Below are 19,641 nucleotides of genomic sequence, written 5' to 3' on the forward strand. Positions count from 1 at the left end.
ATTATAATGTATAAAATATAATATAATATAAAACATATATAAAGACACATATATAATATAAAATATAATATATAGAATAAATTATATTATATATAAGATAACATATACACACATGTATATATATTATATATACATATATTATTTATATATGCATTTCTATATATAAATGTAATTCTGTCCAAAGAAAAGGAACCCAGTATATTCAAAGCAAATTTTAACCTTTGTAAAAAAATAATTTCTAAAGATAAAAATTGTAACTCTATCTATCTTGTCCCCAAAGTGACTTCTGGTGTATGTAAATATTAACCCTTCTTTTAATAGAATTTATAAGTATGTTTACACCAAAGCTCTGCTCACATAAATATTTCAAAATGAAGGAAAAGAATGTGTCTTATGTCTGGGAATGTATTTTTTCTCTCATCATTTCTATTCACAAGTAAAGATCCCCACAGGATCTTCTAGAGGTCTAGAAGTTACTCCTAGTTTCTAGAAAACAGGAGTGTGACCTAAGGACATGAAGTTTATGCAAATCAGAGAGTGACTGTGCAATCTTGGACAGTCGCTGAATGATTTGGGTAGGAATGGACCTTTAAGTTCATCTTGCTCCAACCCCCTGCCATGAGCAGGGAGAGCTTCCACTAAGCCAGGCTGCTCAGAGCACCCTCGAACTTTGACTTTAACACTTTCATGGATGGGCCATCCACAACTTCCCTGGATATCCTGTTCTGGGGATAAATAGTTCAACCAATCAAAAAATCACAAGATCTGATTATACATACACAGGAAAATTTTGAGGAAAAAGGAAAATGTTTCCAGCTTCTGTTCAAATAAACTGCAAAGGTGAATGCAAGTTTCTGTATGAAAGGAGCCAATGGGACTGAACAAGTCCTCTCAACAACACTGGAATGCAGATATCATGATTGATGGCTTGCTTTAAATATGAGTAATAAATACGAATAATACCAGAGATTTTTTTCTGTCCTCAGATGCCTTAACATCAGTTTTCTTCATTTCCAATGCTGCTTTATTGTTAACTAATTTTTAAAACCAGAAAATTTCTCTAACTCCTCAAAGTGTGTTGTCTCCTCTTCCTCTTTTACCCCAGAAGGTCTTGCAAACTGAACGATTGATGCCAAGACAGTGAAGTGTGTTTTTTATTCTAAATGCCAGATTTACAAGTTCTGTGTACTTATTCATGGATACTTTCATCTCTCCATGCTAAATGGGATTATTTTATACTTCAAAGCTTGTATATCTTTCTTTGAAAGAAAACCATAACAAAAAAGAAAACTAAATTCTTATATTCTTTCACATACATATATGGGAAAGCTTGATGTTAAATTTCACAGAAGTGTATGGCCAAGAATGACCTTATTTTAAAATGCAAATTTCAGTTGTATATATTTTTTATGCAAATAAAGTCTAGTGCATGATTTTTTAATTTTTTTTTTTTGGCTCTGTCATAAGCCTATTTATGTATGATAGTAACTGATTTTAATAATCTTCTAAGTTGATAAGCCTTAAATATATATTGGATTCTTAAAAGTATTGAACTGTTGACTAAAAGGCATGAACTACGAGCTAAGAAGCTGTATTTTAGGTACAAATATCTGATCCTTTTTGCCTGACAATTCTGTTTCAATACATCTGAAAAAATCAGTTTTGGTCAGACAAATCCTGGAGACATGCATAAGACCAAAGATATGTGTCCCAAAGACATGTTCCAAATCCATTTTCTAATCTAACAAACAAATAAAGTCAAATATTCCATCTGTCTCTGCCTGCAGACTTTATGAATGAACTAAAAAGCCAAAACTTTAAGATAAACAGGTTTAGAAAGTGAGGTAAGCCTATGTAAGCTTCATGGTAACTGGGTCCTCCTACTAATTCACTAAGATATGTATTTATACAGAGGATAAAGTACAAACCAAAAATTTTTAAATGTTCCTTCACAAATTTGAAACCCAAAAGCACTTTACAAAAGCATTTAAAATGTCAGAAAATCAGTTGAACTTTTTCTCTGCAGTTGTGATTACCATGAAGAATGAGTGGGGTTTCTTGAAGTTCTGCTGTTATTGAATAATGTTCTGATGTAATTAAAGAACTTGTACTGGTGGCAGACCTAAGGAAGGCATTGTATCCCTTTGGATTTGCATCAGCAGGATGAATCTGAGAGACTTCATTAGTATTAATATACTGTGTGATCATACAGCTGGAAAAAGCAATCATCCACAGTCTCTCATGCCATAAGCCTCATTGGATGCCCCTGAGACATAGCAAATTTTTGAAGAGTAGAAGTGTTTGGCTGCTTATCAGACACAGTGGAATATTTAGTTATATGAAGAGATGAGCCAGTCAGTGGCAGAATGGCAGAAAGGCATTGGAAGACAGCGTTCATTTCACAGTTCCTCACTTAGATACATTTTCTCAGCCCCCTTAATATTGTTTCTAGTCTCTCCAGAGAGATCACTAATTTGACCAAAGGAGAATGATTTCTAATAAAAATTTTTTATGTATAATATGTTTCTTACTGAGAAAAAATGGCCAGGAAGATATTTCCCTGAGGTCCTCAGGACTCCTTTGAAACAAGTGCTGTTCTGCTTACCCCAATCCAAACTCTGTGGGGTTTACCTACCCAACCAGAACGTGCAGGCCCTGAGCTGGTCCAGACTTTTAACATTTGCCCACCACACTCTGCCTAAGACAGAGCCAGGCTTTCCTCTGCCAGCTGCTGAACACCAGGCACTGTACATTAAAGAGCCTCAAATGACAATCGTCAGCCACATTACGGCAACTTATTCCTCACTACTTGGCTAAAAAACAAGCTTACAAAAAATTAAGGTGGTTCTTTTCCACAAAGGTATTTGTCTTTTCCTAGTGCTATCATCACATAGAGAATATCACTGCATGTTATCATATAAATTTGTTTTAATTCAGTCATTTCCTTAAATTACAGTGGCCAAACATTTCAGTGGGGTTTCTCAATGCACCAGTGCCTCTGGGATGTTTGTTTACAGCATGCCAACAGCATCTTACAACATGTAAGTGTCAGGGAAAATAAAAGTGTCAGAGTGTCTACATCTTCCCTTCACAATATAGGGAAATATTGCATGACATTTTTTATGCATGGTATCTTGCAAAGACCAGAAGGGAACACAGCACATATATGTGGAGCCAAAAATGTATTGTTAATCAAATTCACATTTTAACAGTTTAAAAGTGTGTTTTATGATATATAGAAAATTCCAACAACAATACCTTTTTTTTTTGTTTTGTTTTTTTTTTTTTTTGTTTAAAGCCCAAACTAACATCTACCAATTTTCCTTGATATTGTGCTCAGCAATCCAATGTCCCCTACATCCTATACTTGACAGCTTTTGCTGCTTCTTACTCCAACAATCTCCCTAATTCTTTGGAACCCAGCTCAGGGCAAGGGCATCCCAGCTACTCCCAGGGACCTGCATGGGCAGGGAAGCCAACAGACTTTCACCTTTCTTCTGGTAATAGCAAATGACATTAACACCGCTGTCACTAGTAAATTAGTTAATGTTTATATAATGTTGAGACACTTCTGGTTCCTGTTCACAGTCTTAGAGTAAAAAAAAAAAACCAACAACAACAAAAAAAACCTATTCTTGACCTACGAATAAAAAAAACAACTACATATTTTTTCGTAATGTAATGACTCCTGAATATCAAGTAGGGCAATTATTACTCTGGTGTCTCTTAAAATTAGTTAGAATATGTTAAAATTATGTTTTTAATACCAGACATTTGAGTTGTATTTTTAAGAATTTATGATGGGTTTAGACCTGTAGAAGACATTGGTAGAATACTGGAGTAGAATGTGGCCATAGAGTGTTTTCTACTAATGATAATTTAAAATTAAAATAAAATGAAGTTATACATTCTTTTGAAATTCTTCTCTCTTATCATATGAAGTAACTTAAAAACATAGTGAAATACAAATCATCCACTTTATTTTCCAGATTTGTTAGAATGGAATAACTCTGGAACTGATAATTACAGACAAAACTGATGCCTTTATGAATCTAAGAAGGGAATTGTTGAATATTTACTTAAGTGTCAACTAATTACCATTGATTTTATACTTTGATGACCTATTAAAAAAAACCCTAATTATAACCAAGTAACCTCTTTATTATATTGTCACACGAGGCTAAAAGCTAAAGACCTCCTATGGAAACAAAATTATTACACTGCTAGAGTCACAACACATGTCCGAAGGATTAGCTATTAAAATTTCTTCTGGGACTGTCAAGATAGAATAAACATTTGCAAATAGGAAAGCAAACAAATCACATGTACCAGCAAAAGGATAGAGGATTCAACTGCATTAACAAATATAAGTTGAGGAAGATCCTTAAAAAAGGCAACCTTGCTCTTTACTTTTCCACCACCACAAAGGAAGGAAAATATACTGAATACTACAAGCTCAACATGTGGAAGACAAAGTTTTAGAATGATGGATTGTTTAGACCCATAGTCACAACCTTCACTCACACTGCTGATACTTTCTTAGTTTGCATATTTTTAATATGAGAATCAGAAAATCATGTTTTAGTCTGTGATTTTACTAAAGAACCGTGACGAAATTTTCAGTGCAACATGGCTCATACTTAAAAAGATCAAACCCAAATGAATATTATGTTTTGCTGTATTTACTATGTGTACTGCAACTCCCATAGATGCTAATGGTACTTACTACAGGTTGAAAGAAGGTTGGTTGTCCAGCATGAATCTTTGAAAAATTAAGTGAGATTAATAGTTTGACAATCACATTAAATACATATTTACACAGCCATATGAGCGTAATGAAAGGGGAAAAAAAATCTGAATTGATTCAGCATACCTACTTGCCATGCGTTATCTATGAGTTTTATTTAATGCTGAAATTGTATTTATGCTCATTTCATGTCCATTATGGACAAAGTTGTATTATTGCCCCAGAGCAGGTATTTTACCTTTGATATTATTGGGAAAAAGAACAGATCAATGCTGAATAATATGGAATTGCAGATCTTAAGTCTTCTGATCATGTGTGCAAAAATATCAAAAGGTATTGGTACTGGTTTGCTGGATGCTGTTGAAACCTGAAGTTTAACAAATAAGTCCCCCCAAATTTTCAGCCAAAAGAAAAAATTAATATTTGCACTTAGTATTTGAAAGCCTAAATATTTAAAAGCTCTTTAGAATAATTAAACAGAAACATATTTTCTTTCATCTTAAACATAAAACAGTTTGTTTTGATAGCCACAAGAATAAAGAAAGTGAGAAATGGCTTTAAAGAATGACTTTTTAAATATTATTGGCATATTCAAGATGCCAAAAGTAAAATGACCATAGCCTTTCTTACTGAAGTAAGTTAATGTTTATCACTACTTTTTATGACAACAGATTTCCTGTTCCAAAAATTATAATTTTTGCCTGCTCAAAAAGAATCAGGCTTAGAATGCCAGTATAATTAATTTAACATCCCTCTTAAAAATCTATTCAACAGTATATTTGTACTAAGCTACTAAATCATTATTTATGAAGCTATCTCTGTTCAGTTGAATATAATGAATATATTTTCTGTCAAAAAAAGATGAATAACTGAACATTTTTCATCAAATGGGAAAAACCTGAAGGAGCAAATGGAACTCACCCTCCCTATGCAGTTCCATAGTGGGTTGGGTGAAACTCAAGGGCAAACACACTGGAAATACAGAGGGATGCAGCAGAATAGTTGCACAGTGTATTCACTACACTCCTATCCCTCAGGAATTTTTCCTTAGAAATGGTAAAATTGTTTGTCAGGGTCTCTAGCTGGTCAGAGTGACCCCAAGCAATGTTAAAAAGTCTCTTTTCCCAGCCCAGTGCTTGAAGAAGGAGTCAGAGCTCTTCATTTCTCGGTCTCAAGGTTGTTTATTGTTCCTTATCTATAAAATTCTTTCTCCTGTCCTGCTGATGTCTGCTCAGCAAGACAGTCCAAGGCACTCTGCCTACCCTGAGGTGGTGTTATGTCTTTATACTAAAAACTATGTGTACAATGTTTACAATTACTCTCCAATACCTATCACCTATATTAGACTGCGAGCTTCTACTCTAAACCAATCTAAAAGTGCCACCATCACAGCAGAAGATGGAGGCCCAGAAGAAAAAGGAGAAAGGCTGGACATGCCCAGATTCCTCCATCTTGCTCCCTGAACCCCCATTCTAAAAACCCCAAAATCTACTTTTTCACCCCATGACAAATTCACTATCATTCTACACAAACTGTCATGGCTTGTAATCCTTCATATAAAGGTTGGTAATTGTCTTTTCCAAGGGCTAAATCAAAGGCACGGGGGTCTTGGGCTCTGTGCCAAGGTCTCTGAGCCCCCTGGGCAGGGTCTCGAGCCCTCCAGGGCAGCCTGAGGAATTTCCTGGGTTCCCACAACTGTTTATCATACTGGACCATACAGGGCCAGAACAAGTGAACAACTTACCACACAGTTACTATTCCCTAGTCTCCAAATTCACTATAGTAACAGTGAATGAATTGGATTTTTTTGTATTAGAAACTATAAGAAAAAACTGTTGTTTTCTAACGCCTTACAGACTATTTATTTATTTCAGGAACTTATAGTATCCCCTGGAAGAAAATAAATCAGTAATTTATCAAACAATTATCAAGCAAAAAGTGCTCTCAGAAATAGTCCCTTTTTTTTCTCACCAGCATATTAGCAAGTTTCTAGAGCAGACCCAGAAGTTCCTCCATGAGATCTTAAAACATAGAACTGAAATAGATTTTTTGTCATTCCACCTACGCAAATCACACCCTCTACCCCCTTATTACAAAATTATCATCCTTTACATAAATGGGTCAAGCCTTACTTTAAAAGTTTTCTGTTACAGGCAATTCTCATAAAATCTCACTACTTCGGTGGTTACAAAGTTGTCCTCAGCTGTACTCATTTCCACCTTAATTTAATTAATTTAATTTTCCTCTCTTTCAATGTGTTAATAATGTCTTTTAATAAAGCTTCTGTTCCCTCATCTCACCTTCCCCTTACTCAATATATAACACACATAGGACATCTTTCCCTCTTTTTGCTACAAGGTAAATTTTCCAACCATAAAAAAGCTCTTTTCTGCTTATTTCTTTTACTGTGGCTGTTCCAGTTTAAAATAGCCTTTTAGGGAAAAAATTAGCTTTTCAGAATTGCAAAAGTACTTTTGACAGGGTCTTTTTAAGTGGTCAATTTGTCTTACTTTCTTCCACTCTGAAATCCTGAAAATCTCTCCTGAAGTTTTGCGTATTATTATGGTCAGACTAATATGTTTTTAATTCCTTCCTATCAGTCATTATGGCCCCGTGCAGATTTATTCTGAAATAGAAGATTTACTGTGTCATTGCTTTAATATGTCAGTAACAAGTTTTGTCCAAATCCTAGAGCATCAAAGTAAAAACCTCAAACCTTGGAAAAGACCTCCAAGATCATCAAGCACAACCTTGTCAACCAGACCCTGGCACTGAGCCAATTATTTCTTAACTATTTCCAGGGATGGTGACTCCACCATCTCCCTGGGCAGCCTGTTCCAATGCTTGACTAGCTTTTTAGTGAAAAAATCTTCCTGATATCCAACCTGGACTTCAGTAAGGTCTCTCCCAAGCCTCCTTTTCTCTAGGCTAAATGTTCCCATACAACTCTCTAGACTCTTCACCAGCTTCATTGCCCAGTGAATTAGTTTCTACGTCCACAGGACTGAAGATTTCTTTTTTATTTTTGGTCTTATTACTTTGTTTGTATTCAGAGTCCATGCATTTGTATCTTAGCATCACTGGGTGTCTTGTCACTGGTTTCTGAGGTACTAGCTTCAAAATCTTCCAATGTTTCCAAAGTGACTATTCCATGAGAAATATATCCTCAAGAATCAAAACAGGAGCAAGTACTCCATTTAGTATTTCTCAAACTGATTTGGAAAGCAGGTTCTAAACATGTGGAAAGCACCACTCTGGTATAGAATCACAGAATGGTCTGAGTTGGAAAGGACTTAAAGGTTCATTTAGTCCCAACCCCCCTGCCATAGGGACACCTTCGCCTGGACCAGGTTGCTCAGAGCCAACCTGGCACGGGACACTTCCAGGGATGGGGTGGCCACAGCCTGTCTAGACAACCTGTGCCAGGGCCTCATCACCCTCAAAGGAATGAATTTTTTTCCTTATATCCAATCTAAGCTTACTCTCTGTCAGGGTGAAGACATTCCTCCTTGTTCTGTCACTCCATGCCCTTGTAATTAGTCTCTCTCCATCCAAATTTCTTGTAGGTTCCTGTCAGGTATGCAACAAGAATTGACTGGGATAAAATTCACCAGTAATTATCAGTTTCATCTCCCCACAGTCATGTCCATAAGGGTAAGATCACCCACTCACTAGCTTGAAAATGATATCTAAGCTGAAGACAGCATTAAGATTGCATGTTCATTAGTCAGGAAGCACTTTAACTTACTGTCATCCAAATTATTTTAAGTAGCTTGAAATGTATCTAATCAAAGTTAGAAGCATTTCCTCCTTTTTAATGTTAAAAGCATTATTGACCAATGAAATTGCCTTGGATTTGGGAAAAGCATAAAACTGTAAGTGGAAAGCAATACTATAATAATAAAGTAAATCAAATCTGCAAAAAAAATTTAGAAAGTACAATATGAATAAGAGAAAACAGTAATCTGGAAACATAAAAGCAGACAGAGAGAATATGAAATGCATGTAGGTACAATTGAAGATGTTCACAGTTTGCCAAGCATTTCCAAATAAGAGGAAGGTGCCTTTTATGCCAATGCAGTTGAATATCCAGAAATGTCACAATGGGAAAAGATCTGAAGAACAAAAACAACCCATCAGCTAGCTTTAAGTCTTGATTTTTTTATGTTGTATTCTTATTTTAAGAAATTCTCACCCATAATAGTACATCAAGGTAGCTGTTGTCAACATGAGTGACTTCCATTACATTTTTATCTTTACTGGGGTTATATTATTACTAATTCAACTTAAAAATGCACCTTGTTATTAGCCAAAACCTGTTCTATGACACAATTAAAACATTTTCCCCGAGGAAAAATATAATGTTTCTTCTTTTGAACTTTTCTAAGTGAAGGTTAATATAAAATAATACTTATAAAATAACAGAAACAAGTTAAATGCTAAAGCAGCCTCATAACTCTGAGTGCCATTTATGCCTCTGCCCTAACAGTGTCTCAAATGAAAAGTTCACATTATAGATATGTGACCCTCTGCAAAATCAATGCTGTGTGGTGAAATATGGAGCTAAAACAATTAAATGTATGTTCTAAATGTCACTCTGATTCTACTGGTCTTTTCATAGCCTGCAATGATTCATCTTCAAATGAAAAAAAATACATATATTGTTTCTGAGTTTGAAAATCAGTCTGAACTTCATCAAAGGAGACAAATGCAGCAGGAAAACACATCATTTAATGACTATTTTATGTGGTACCTTTCTAAATTCCAGGAAAAATGAAAAAATGGACATTTTTTTGTGCCAGTTTGAAAAATATATATATTTTTTCCATCTGCACCATAACAAAGATATTGTCATTCAAGATATTATTGAGAGTAAATGAAAAGGAAATAAACTGGGAGGGAAGGGAAGGGAAGGGAAGGGAAGGGAAGGGAAGGGAAGGGAAGGGAAGGGAAGGGAAGGGAAGGGAAGGGAAGGGAAGGGAAGGGAAGGGAAGGGAAGGGAAGGGAAGGGAAGGGAAGGGAAGGGAAGGGAAGGGAAGGGAAGGGAAGGGAAGGGAAGGGAAGGGAAGGGAAGGGAAGGGAAGGGAAGGGAAGGGACAAGTCTTTTCAGATAAAACTTCTGTTTTTGTGAACCAAAGGAAAAAAAGAATTATTTTATTCATTTTCAGGTGGTTTTTTTTTTTTTGCCCACTGCTCTCGAAGACAAAAAAAGAAGGAAGAAAAAGTGAGAAATTTAAGTATGTTTTCTCTTAAAATGAAATTTCTGTCTGTCAGAGAGCTATTTTGATTACAGTCACTATCAATAACAATATAAATTATGTATACCTATTAACTATTTCAAGTATCATGTGAAAATGTATCCAACAGCTTGGTATAAATTTTTAAAATCTTTTTAGAGCTATATAAAGCAACACAATTTTCCCCTTTTGATGTATTTTTACAGGTTTATAAATCTATGAATTAATATGGAAAATGCTAGTGGTTCCACAAATTAAAATGACGTCTCTTCAAATGTTATGTGCTATTCTTTTTGGGTTGCATTTTAAGGGAATTAAATGATTCTGATAGAGGGCTGAAATGAAGCAGTAAACACATTCTAAGAGATTATTTATACTATTGTGGATAATATTTGTTTCTTAGAAAATAGGCATGGATTTTGTCCAGAATTGATTCCATAGGGAGAAGTTAACTATTATTTAGGCTTTGGATATCATTAACACTGATTGTAAAGGCTTAGTTCTTGCATTTCTGAATATAAACTACAGTGACTCTTAAGCTACTTGTGCATCCCTCTTTCCTTTGGCCACTCAAAATTAGCTTTTCTTTAGGTACAAGGTCAGGCTGACATGATGCAATTTTACATAAACTACTGTGATCGTGGAATAGATTTTTAAAGTAAGTAATATTTGAGAAAGAAACGTTTATTGATTTATATTTTTAATATTTTACTATTTTTAACATTGCTTTGAATACAAAATGACTGCACAATGCAGCTTACAAGTCCTTCAGATTCTTGGCAAGAAAAAGCAGTGCCTCAGACAGCCCCAGCACTCCTGACCCAGACACTTTGAAGACAGAATGTATAAAAAACCATTCTAACTTTCAGAATTAAAGGCTTTGTTCTTGGGAATGTGCTACAATGGATTCACCCAGGTACTTGCAATGTATTCTTTTAACAATAGAAGATGCTAATCACAATGAATGAAATAGACTGAAGAAAACAAATAGTAATAAAAATCTGTGTGAAACTAAAAAATGTGTTACCTACGTTGAGCACTTCAGTACTACCTCGAGGGAGAGAAAGAAGTGGAAACACAGAAAATGAGCATACACATGCAAAATTTAGAGTTTTACCCATTCATGTGGATGAGACTGAAAAAAAGGGGAAGGTTTTCCCATAGCACAAAAACAATTTAATTCAAACAGATGTGCCCTACTTATGGTGTACACTGTCTCCATCCCACATCAATGGAATTAGGCTATGAAAAACTAGTTAATTTAAAAACAAATTTACCTTTTGAAAACAAATATTCCTGATGCTTCTCACTGAGTTGTGCATGAACAGAACTGGGCCAGTGATTTTTTTTTGTGCACAATGGCTGAGACCTTTTGAAGTGCTAAGTGATTTCCCTTTAACTCAAAAATGAGAGGGTTAAGAGACCCTGTTTGTCCAGTCCTGGCTGGCTAAGGCTTTTGTTAAAAAAACTTTCATACCTTTCCAGGTGTCTCAAAAGACCTAATGAAATTTTGAAAAGGCTCTGCACCCGAGTTCATACATTTTATGATCTTAGGGAAAATTTTATCTTCAATATAATTCTGTAAGAGATTTAATTTTGGGATTTTATAAAGCCACTTCTAAAGGATGAAGATATTATTAGTTTTTTAAACTGTTGTTAGGAAAATTGCCAAAGTTTTTCTAGGGTGAAAAGCTGGGTCATTTCCAACCCTTAAAAAATTATTTTGTGCAATATCAAAGTTGCTGTTTGATGTAGAAAATGGAAATAAAGATTGCTATTAACAGAGAATTTCAAAGCAACTAGTATAGGAAACCATGTATTGTCTGTAAATTCTACCTAAAAGTTAACAGAAGTGCCTGAAGGAACTTAAAAATTTTTATTCTCCACATATTCACTCACCAGTTTGAAAATTGTTGTTTTTGCAAATGACTAAATCAGAAGAAAAAAACTGGATAGGAGCAGAAGGATTTTTATGCTTTAACTGCTGCAGAATCTTCAACATTTTGGTAATGTTTTGATTTTCTAAGAAGAAATTCTGAGTCATTAGTCTAATGTTCCCCAAAATGTACAATTTTAAGCTCAAAATAGAAAACATGATTTATTTTTAAAGGCTAAATGTGTCAAAATGTCTCCTACTATAAGAATTGCATAGGAAAACAATGAAAGCATAAGGAGACTGTGGTAGTGGCAGCAGAGAGAGAAGTCTGTAGTAGGTAAGGAGATAAAAAGGATAGCATAGTGGTGGATACATGCAGATTATTAAAAGAGATCAGGTGGCTGAGAAGCATGAAGATTTGATAAGGAGATTTTCATCTCTTTCTGGGTTCAGGATCTCACTTTTTTTTTTTTTTTCCCTCTATTAGTATTTTGAAAGTAGGTTGCAGAATGAGAAAACAGAAGAGCACCTGGGCAAGAGAGCCCCCTGATTTGGACTCATGCAGCACTTTTGGGGAGGTGGCAGCAGGGGAATGGCTTTGTGGTACACAGCTGGGAATGCAGACCTGTGCTAAGAATAAACTATTCTAAAATTAAAACAATTACATAGAGAGATAATCTTCTGTGAAAATCATAATGTGAGATTTTTAATGTTATTTTCAGAGAGATAATTTGCTAAGGAAGATAAATATGTGTTCTAAACTGTGTTCTTTTCTGTATATTTGGTGGAGAGCACTCACTGTCTGAGACAGGCGACATTAAAAGGTATCTTTACTATCTATCTATAAACCCAGTAGTCTAATTGTCAATAGACTAGATTTGCTTAATTCTAATTTTTAATTTGATGTATATTTGATTTCTCCCTCCTTTGTTATTGATAAATATTCACCATCTTCTCCCCCAAACCGCAGACATCAGTTTCTAGGAAACTTAGCTTTTCACAGACCTAAAACCCACAAGTACGAGTCCTGTAATAGAAAAAAAAAAACAAACAAAAAATTCAGCACTGGTGAAACATGTGGCTATAAATGTTGTTACACCATGTCAAATAGGAACATTGCTTGGTGTCTTCATGCTAATCTCAAGATTAATTTTGTTATACAGTACAAATTCTCTGCAATTCAAAGACTCTGCTTTACCTCTTAAAGCTCTGTTCCTGAAATATGCCTGTGCTAATGAAAAGTACACCATGGTTTCCTTTCCATGGAATATGATTGAGAGGCATCCCCACAATTTAATCTTGTTTAAAAAAGAGAATCAACAAAATTTTCCTGAAGAAAGTAGTGTGTTCTTTGTTTCTGTCTCTCTGTACTTGTAGGAACACATGTGGACATCATAGAATCACAGAATCAAAGAAAGGGTTGGAAGGGACCCGAAACATCCTCTGTTTCCAGCCCACTGCCATAGACAGGGACACCTTCCATTGGACCAGGTTGCTCAGAGCTCCATCCAACCTGACCTCAAGCACTCTGTATATCTTTCTGTAGTTGTGTCCCTGAGTTTGTGTATGGGATTGATATTTAAAATTCCTCAAATGCATGTAACAGCTCTATTACTAAGAAACAGATATAAGAACCCAAATGTCTATCCAATAGTTATTTTTCCAGTAATTTGCTTAAGGAAAACACAAAGGGCACAGTCAATAGTTATTAAACAAATAAAACATGAGTAGATCACATGAAGAATATCCAAGGACTCATATTGCAAACATAAGAACCTTTACTAGGCAAAATCAAGGAGGTCAACTATTCTGAATTAATTGTCATGGAAACAGCAGGGAAGCCAGAGGTCTCATTTCAGTCCATAAACTTCACTGACATGACAGCTTAAGTATACTTTTATAATGTCATATATTTAATTTCCTAGTAAGTATATTTAATTGCCAACCTTCAATAAAGTGCTTTCAGTAATTTCTTTTCAAAGAAATATTTGAATTTGTGTTTGAAAGCAACTGTATTGAATAAAGCATAGACTTTGGACTTTCAAGCCTTTTTTCTTTTTTCTTTTTTCTTTTTTTTTCTGAAATAATCAGCCTGATACACTTGTTTTGGTCAAGACATTTTCCCAGCCCAGTTAAACAATAATCTGTATTTTGAGATCATCATACCAGCTAGCATCAGTGTCCATTTTAGCTTATTATGAACATTAGACTGATTAAATGTATAGGAATGACAAAGAGGAGCAAAATCATTAGAGATTCACTACTACCACACTATACACTGGTCTTTCTAGCACAATTCTCTGTCTCCAGCAGTCACAAACTACCATCTTACTTAGATACATAGGAAATACTTAGGAGAAGATTGTTAGGCTGTTTCCTGCCCACACATGCTTCAGAACCCATAAGAAATGCAGGATGAGAAGGACTGATTCCTTGATTTCTCTGGGTCTTTGTGAAGACCCCACTGAGCACAACAGCAGCAGGAGCAGCATTTTCTGCAGGTCTTCTCTTGTACCACCTTTCCTGCACCAGGAAGAATCAAATACAGCTGCTGAAAACTTCCTCCATCAGGAATCACCACTATTTTTATTGCCCACCTCCACAGTCATGAACACAAGGGCTGAACCTCCTTCAGCAGTATCCAAAGACAGGGGGTTGTAGCAGCAACTCCAGTGCCTGTGATTCAGTGCTCTGTGATACACCACAGAGAGAGACAGCCATTGCCACCATCAGACACTCCCTCGCTTCTCTGCACAGAAGGGTTCTGGGAGAAGAGGAAGTCTCACCCCCAGAACTTTGAAATGGGCAAAAAAGAATGTGTCATACACTGAGCCAATAATCCATAAATTAACATCATGTTCAATTAACATCATGTCATCAAAATTGGGAAACCTTTAGTAATAATGTTAGTTAACATTATTTCTGTTTTTCAAAAGACCTTCCTTGCATCCAACTCTTTCCCCTAGAATTTTTGCTCACCCTTCTGATTACCCTCTGCATCCTACACCATTTAGTATCACCCTCCCCCAAAAACTGGGGTGTAAAGTAGAATTTATGACAATCTATTGTTCCCCCTAGGTGTTTGTCATGAGGAACTGTGGTATTTGTGCTGGAGTTTCCTTCTTCTCAGTCTTGGACTATTTCTCACCCAGACTTCTCTCTTGCCCCTGCTCTTAGGGAAGGGGTGCAGTCTGATCCTAGAGCCCCCCATATTTTGGGGGCTGTTTATCCCACAGAGACTACCTTCTGCACCCAGGTCAGGCCAAGCACAATCCAGCCAACCTCTCAAAAATTATGGAAAGTGAGTTTCAAATGAAACTCTGACCAGCTCCAAAGTGTTCTGCAATTTGGTGAATACTTGTTTGGCATTCACCTTGTCTGACCAGAACTGTAAGTGGTTCTCAAGATGTGAATTTTCATGGCATGAAATCATGGTGAAAAAATTCAGGGAAAACGTCACTGAGAGCTGGGTATTTTTTGGGTTTTTATTTGGTTTTGAATTTGTCTTTTTACACAATAGGAGTAAACAAATAATGCCACAGCTAATTCAGTTTGGAACAAACTAAGTATTGCACAAATTGATAGGAAAAAAATGCTGCAAATTACTGGGTCCTAAGTCCAATTTCAATAGCAATGTATCTCCAAAGCAAGCATCCAGCTGATATGACTGTAAACTTAGCTTAAGGTGTGTGGTTTCCCAGCACACTGAAATGGCCCCATTAGCCCTGTGGTGACATATGGAGAACTGGACAATATTGGCAACTGCAACTACACCCACATATTTTCCCTAGCAGAGAGATGGATCATCTGGGCTCCTGGGGAAGGGGTTAAACTTCTTCCAAATTCAACTGGCATTTTCACAAATGCCTGAACAATTGTCTCATTATGTGCTAAACCAGATACCCTCAGGAAAACACTAGATTAGTCACTATTCAAATACAATTCTAAATCATAGTAGAGTTGCAGCTGCTCACTTGCACCTATAAGGAAAAACAGGATGTTAGTTGCACAAAATACTCAAGACAAAAAAAGACACAAAGGTCTCTGCCAGAGAAATGCATTTCTCAGCCAGAGGTCCAAAATCTAAACCTGCTTTCATACTGTAATTTCTGCATAATCTGCTTCTCTTGAGGTTTCACAGGTTTACCAGGGTACGTCGATAAGGAGACAGCTTTCTGGGGATGATTCCTTAGAATATTCTTCAGTTCCACGTTGTATCTCTCACTCATCAAAGCTCTCTGCAATCTTTCACTCTATCGAGTTTTTTTTGAGTGCTGTCTTTGCAGAGTTTGTTTAGGAATGCAAAGGGAATTGTTCTATACAGATTTCTAAAAATGGATGTCCTGAACCAGTAAATCTTACCCCAGTTCCACATACATTAATTCCATTAGTTGGCTAACACAGTTTTCTAGACTTACCTCTTTCCCTCAAATACCTTAAGATTCTTTTGCTTTACCAATGTCTTTAATCTTTATTCTGTCTGCACAGGTGACATTAACAAGACCAGAAGTCATGGCAGCCAAACTCATTATCACAGATGATTCATTGTTTTCTTTCTTTATATTCTCCTTTTTTATAGTTTTATAAATAGCTCATTGTCCTTTATGTGAATCTGTATTTAAATGCTCACTTCAGTAATGCCTGTTTCAATAATATGATGAGTTTTCAGTGAGACCTCTGAACGCAAACTACAACAACACAGCAAAAGAAACATTTCTAATAACTCCAGGGATTCAATAGCCTTGATTTCCTGGGTGTAAAAAGTAATCATAAAACACCTGTTGCCAGATACCATTATGAATAACTGCAATATTCCTTGTACTGGCCTTTTATTACTAGATTGTTTTTTGCAATAGCCCTTCAGCATCTTTCTATCAGCATCAGCACAGACTTGATTAATTTCAAGGCTGCCTGTCACAGAGTAGTTGATGACTGAGGACACAGCTGGGCAATTGTATCTTTCTAACATTTTAATAACCAGACTTGCCATTAGATTACATTTGGCCTTCAGTAACATTCAGTGAGAAATGTCTTTGGGGTATCTGTTTTACAGACTTATTGGAAAAAAAGTTGCCTTTTTATGCTTACCAGGTTGTGTAGGTTGTGTAGCATTGCTGTTGAGTGACCATCAAGATATGACAGGATGTTCTGCAAACCATGGAAAATAAATCAACTAAAAAGTGCAAATCTATGAGAGAGAAATGTTCCTGAAGAGTTTTGTGTCACATACTCTCTTACATTTTATTTTTACTAATTATTGCCTATACCTGTCAGAACAAAAAGCAGGGGCAGCCAAATAGGACAGGTTTAAGTGATAAAAGACTATACAGAAACTGAAAGATGCAAGGATCCTGCTTTTCTTAGCTTTTATCAGAAAAGCTGTTTCAAGATGGAATCACATTTTCTTCAGAAAATGAACTACATGATTAAATCTTTCATTCTGCATTGAAATTCATGTAACAAAACAGCATTTCTGCACAGAAAACTAGCAAATTGTGCTCTATTTGCATATTTTTTCCACATCTTGTGACAAAAACAGTTGAAGAATGCAGACAAAGTCCAATCATATCTTCAGTTCTTTGTGAGGATTGATATCACATTATTTAAGATATTTTTTAGGAGTTAAACTATATGCAGAGAACTAAAAATTCTAAAACTCTCATAATAGGGTTGGGGAGTAGATAACCAGAGGGCTGCAGTGGGAGGAAATGACTGAAAACATATTGAAGTTTATAACAAATTAAACTTTTTCATGACAATGATTAGTTGTCAAGTTCTTCAATTTGTCTTCATCCAGTCTTTGTAAAAAGACATTCTTCAAAAAAAAAATCCCAACAACTTTTAGCCTGTAGCCTTACAAGGTGTTGCTAAACAGAAAACTTGGAAATTATCTTTGACAGAGCACTGTAACTGAGATTTACTGCCTTGACTTTATTGTATTCATTACCATCCTCATTTTTTTAGGTACTGAAAGAATACCAAAAAATAAACCAATGCAATGGAAAAAGAGCTTCCCCAGAAGTGTAAGACTTTTAATTGCATGATAAGGTGTATTGGATGGATCTACCATCCCAGTGAAAGACACAAAGAGATAGCAAAGCAATAATCTTTCATCACACCCATGGATACGACTTTTTCCCCCTCCGGTCTGCTTGTGCATTGGCTACTGATGCAGATCATGACATGAGGTTTGACACAGCACTCCTCAGAGAGTTTGTCAAGAAGCTTCTGCAATGTGAGCTGTCTATTTGTCAGACTTTCCCCCTCTTCTCCTCATCAACTATTCATTTTTCAGAGTAGTTATGACAGATGTAAAGAGGGAGAATATATGGGGAATATCATGTTGCTGTCACTAACTCTGGGCATCATGTCATGCCTGAGAGAATTGTGCTACTCTATGTTATGAGCAAAATGTGCACCCAGGTTTTTGCTTGTAAGCTTGGTTTTTTAATAAAAATCATCAATCCTGTTTTAAAAAAAAATATGTGAAATAAAACAGTATGCAAAACTTCCTGACTTACATTATTCCAGATTATGGATCAGATGAGGAGTATTAACTGAAATGAAATTAAAAATGATCGTATACTCTTTCTCATAATGCATGAAATACTAGAGTAAAAAAGGAATTTATTGGCTAGGAGCTATAGAACAAGCATAGGAAAAGATTTTTCATGGCATGCACACCTTAATTGTCTAATTCATTGCTCCAGAATCTTTCAACACAAAAGCACTGGACTAAATTAATTGAAGGAAAAAATATCCATCAAGCACTCACTCCTACACAGATTTTGGATAGACAGGGGATTGAAGAGAAAAAAAGTAAAGGGGGACAATGTCTGAGGGATGGTCTTTTATTATTGGTTTGGAATATTGTCTTCAAGTTTCTACAGAGCAAGAGCTCAGAAGACAAACACTCAAATGTTCAAACATATATTGATTAAATAGATGTCACACACATTTGTTGTCAATACTATTTCTAGTATATCAAATTGTATATTGAAGCCACACAAATACATTTCCAAATATTATGGTTTGGGTATTTTTTATTCACTAAAGGCATTAATAATTATCATTTTGATTCCAACAAAAGAAAACAAGAACTTTACCTTTGGTTTGGGTATCAGCATATGTTGCTGTCATAACATATAACAGTGTAAAACAAAGTATCAAGCTAAAATACTTTTTAAAAATTATTCTATGGATATCAATGATAATAAAAATAATGATAAAAATAATGAATATTAAAATTAGAGGTGCTCTTTTGCTTTCTCAGTGGTCTTGCTGCTGCTTAGAAGCAAGAATGTGAATGGAGGCTAACAACTCCTGATTGCCTGGGCAACCAAAGGCTATGGATGCTATGGGATACTTTTTTCTTTTATAGCAGTTGTACGATGAGGACTTTGCCAAGAGCTGCATTTCCCTGTTGGAGAGCTGCATAAATTTTGGAAATACTAATCTGGCTGGATCAAGTACAGATACTTGTCTAGAGCTCTTTAAGTTACATAGATCATGGTTTTCCATTTGTGGCTGTGGTTCAAAAGGATGAAATAATATTGTTCTTTTCTTTGTTAAACTACTGTAGATTTTAATAACCTAATTTGTTGGATTGCTAAAAGAAACTAGAAAAACATTTTAAGTATTTCCTTGTTGCAACATGAGGTTACATTTTAGAGGAAGCTATAGGGAAAACTACCAAGAACAGCATAATTTCCCCATAGGAGCATCAGTCATTTGTTCAGTTCCTCTCATGGAAGTTGTCAAAAATCATAGCAATATGAAAT

Source organism: Fringilla coelebs (genome assembly GCF_963513975.1).
Source record: "Fringilla coelebs genome assembly, chromosome: 2".
Classification (NCBI taxonomy): domain Eukaryota; kingdom Metazoa; phylum Chordata; class Aves; order Passeriformes; family Fringillidae; genus Fringilla; species Fringilla coelebs.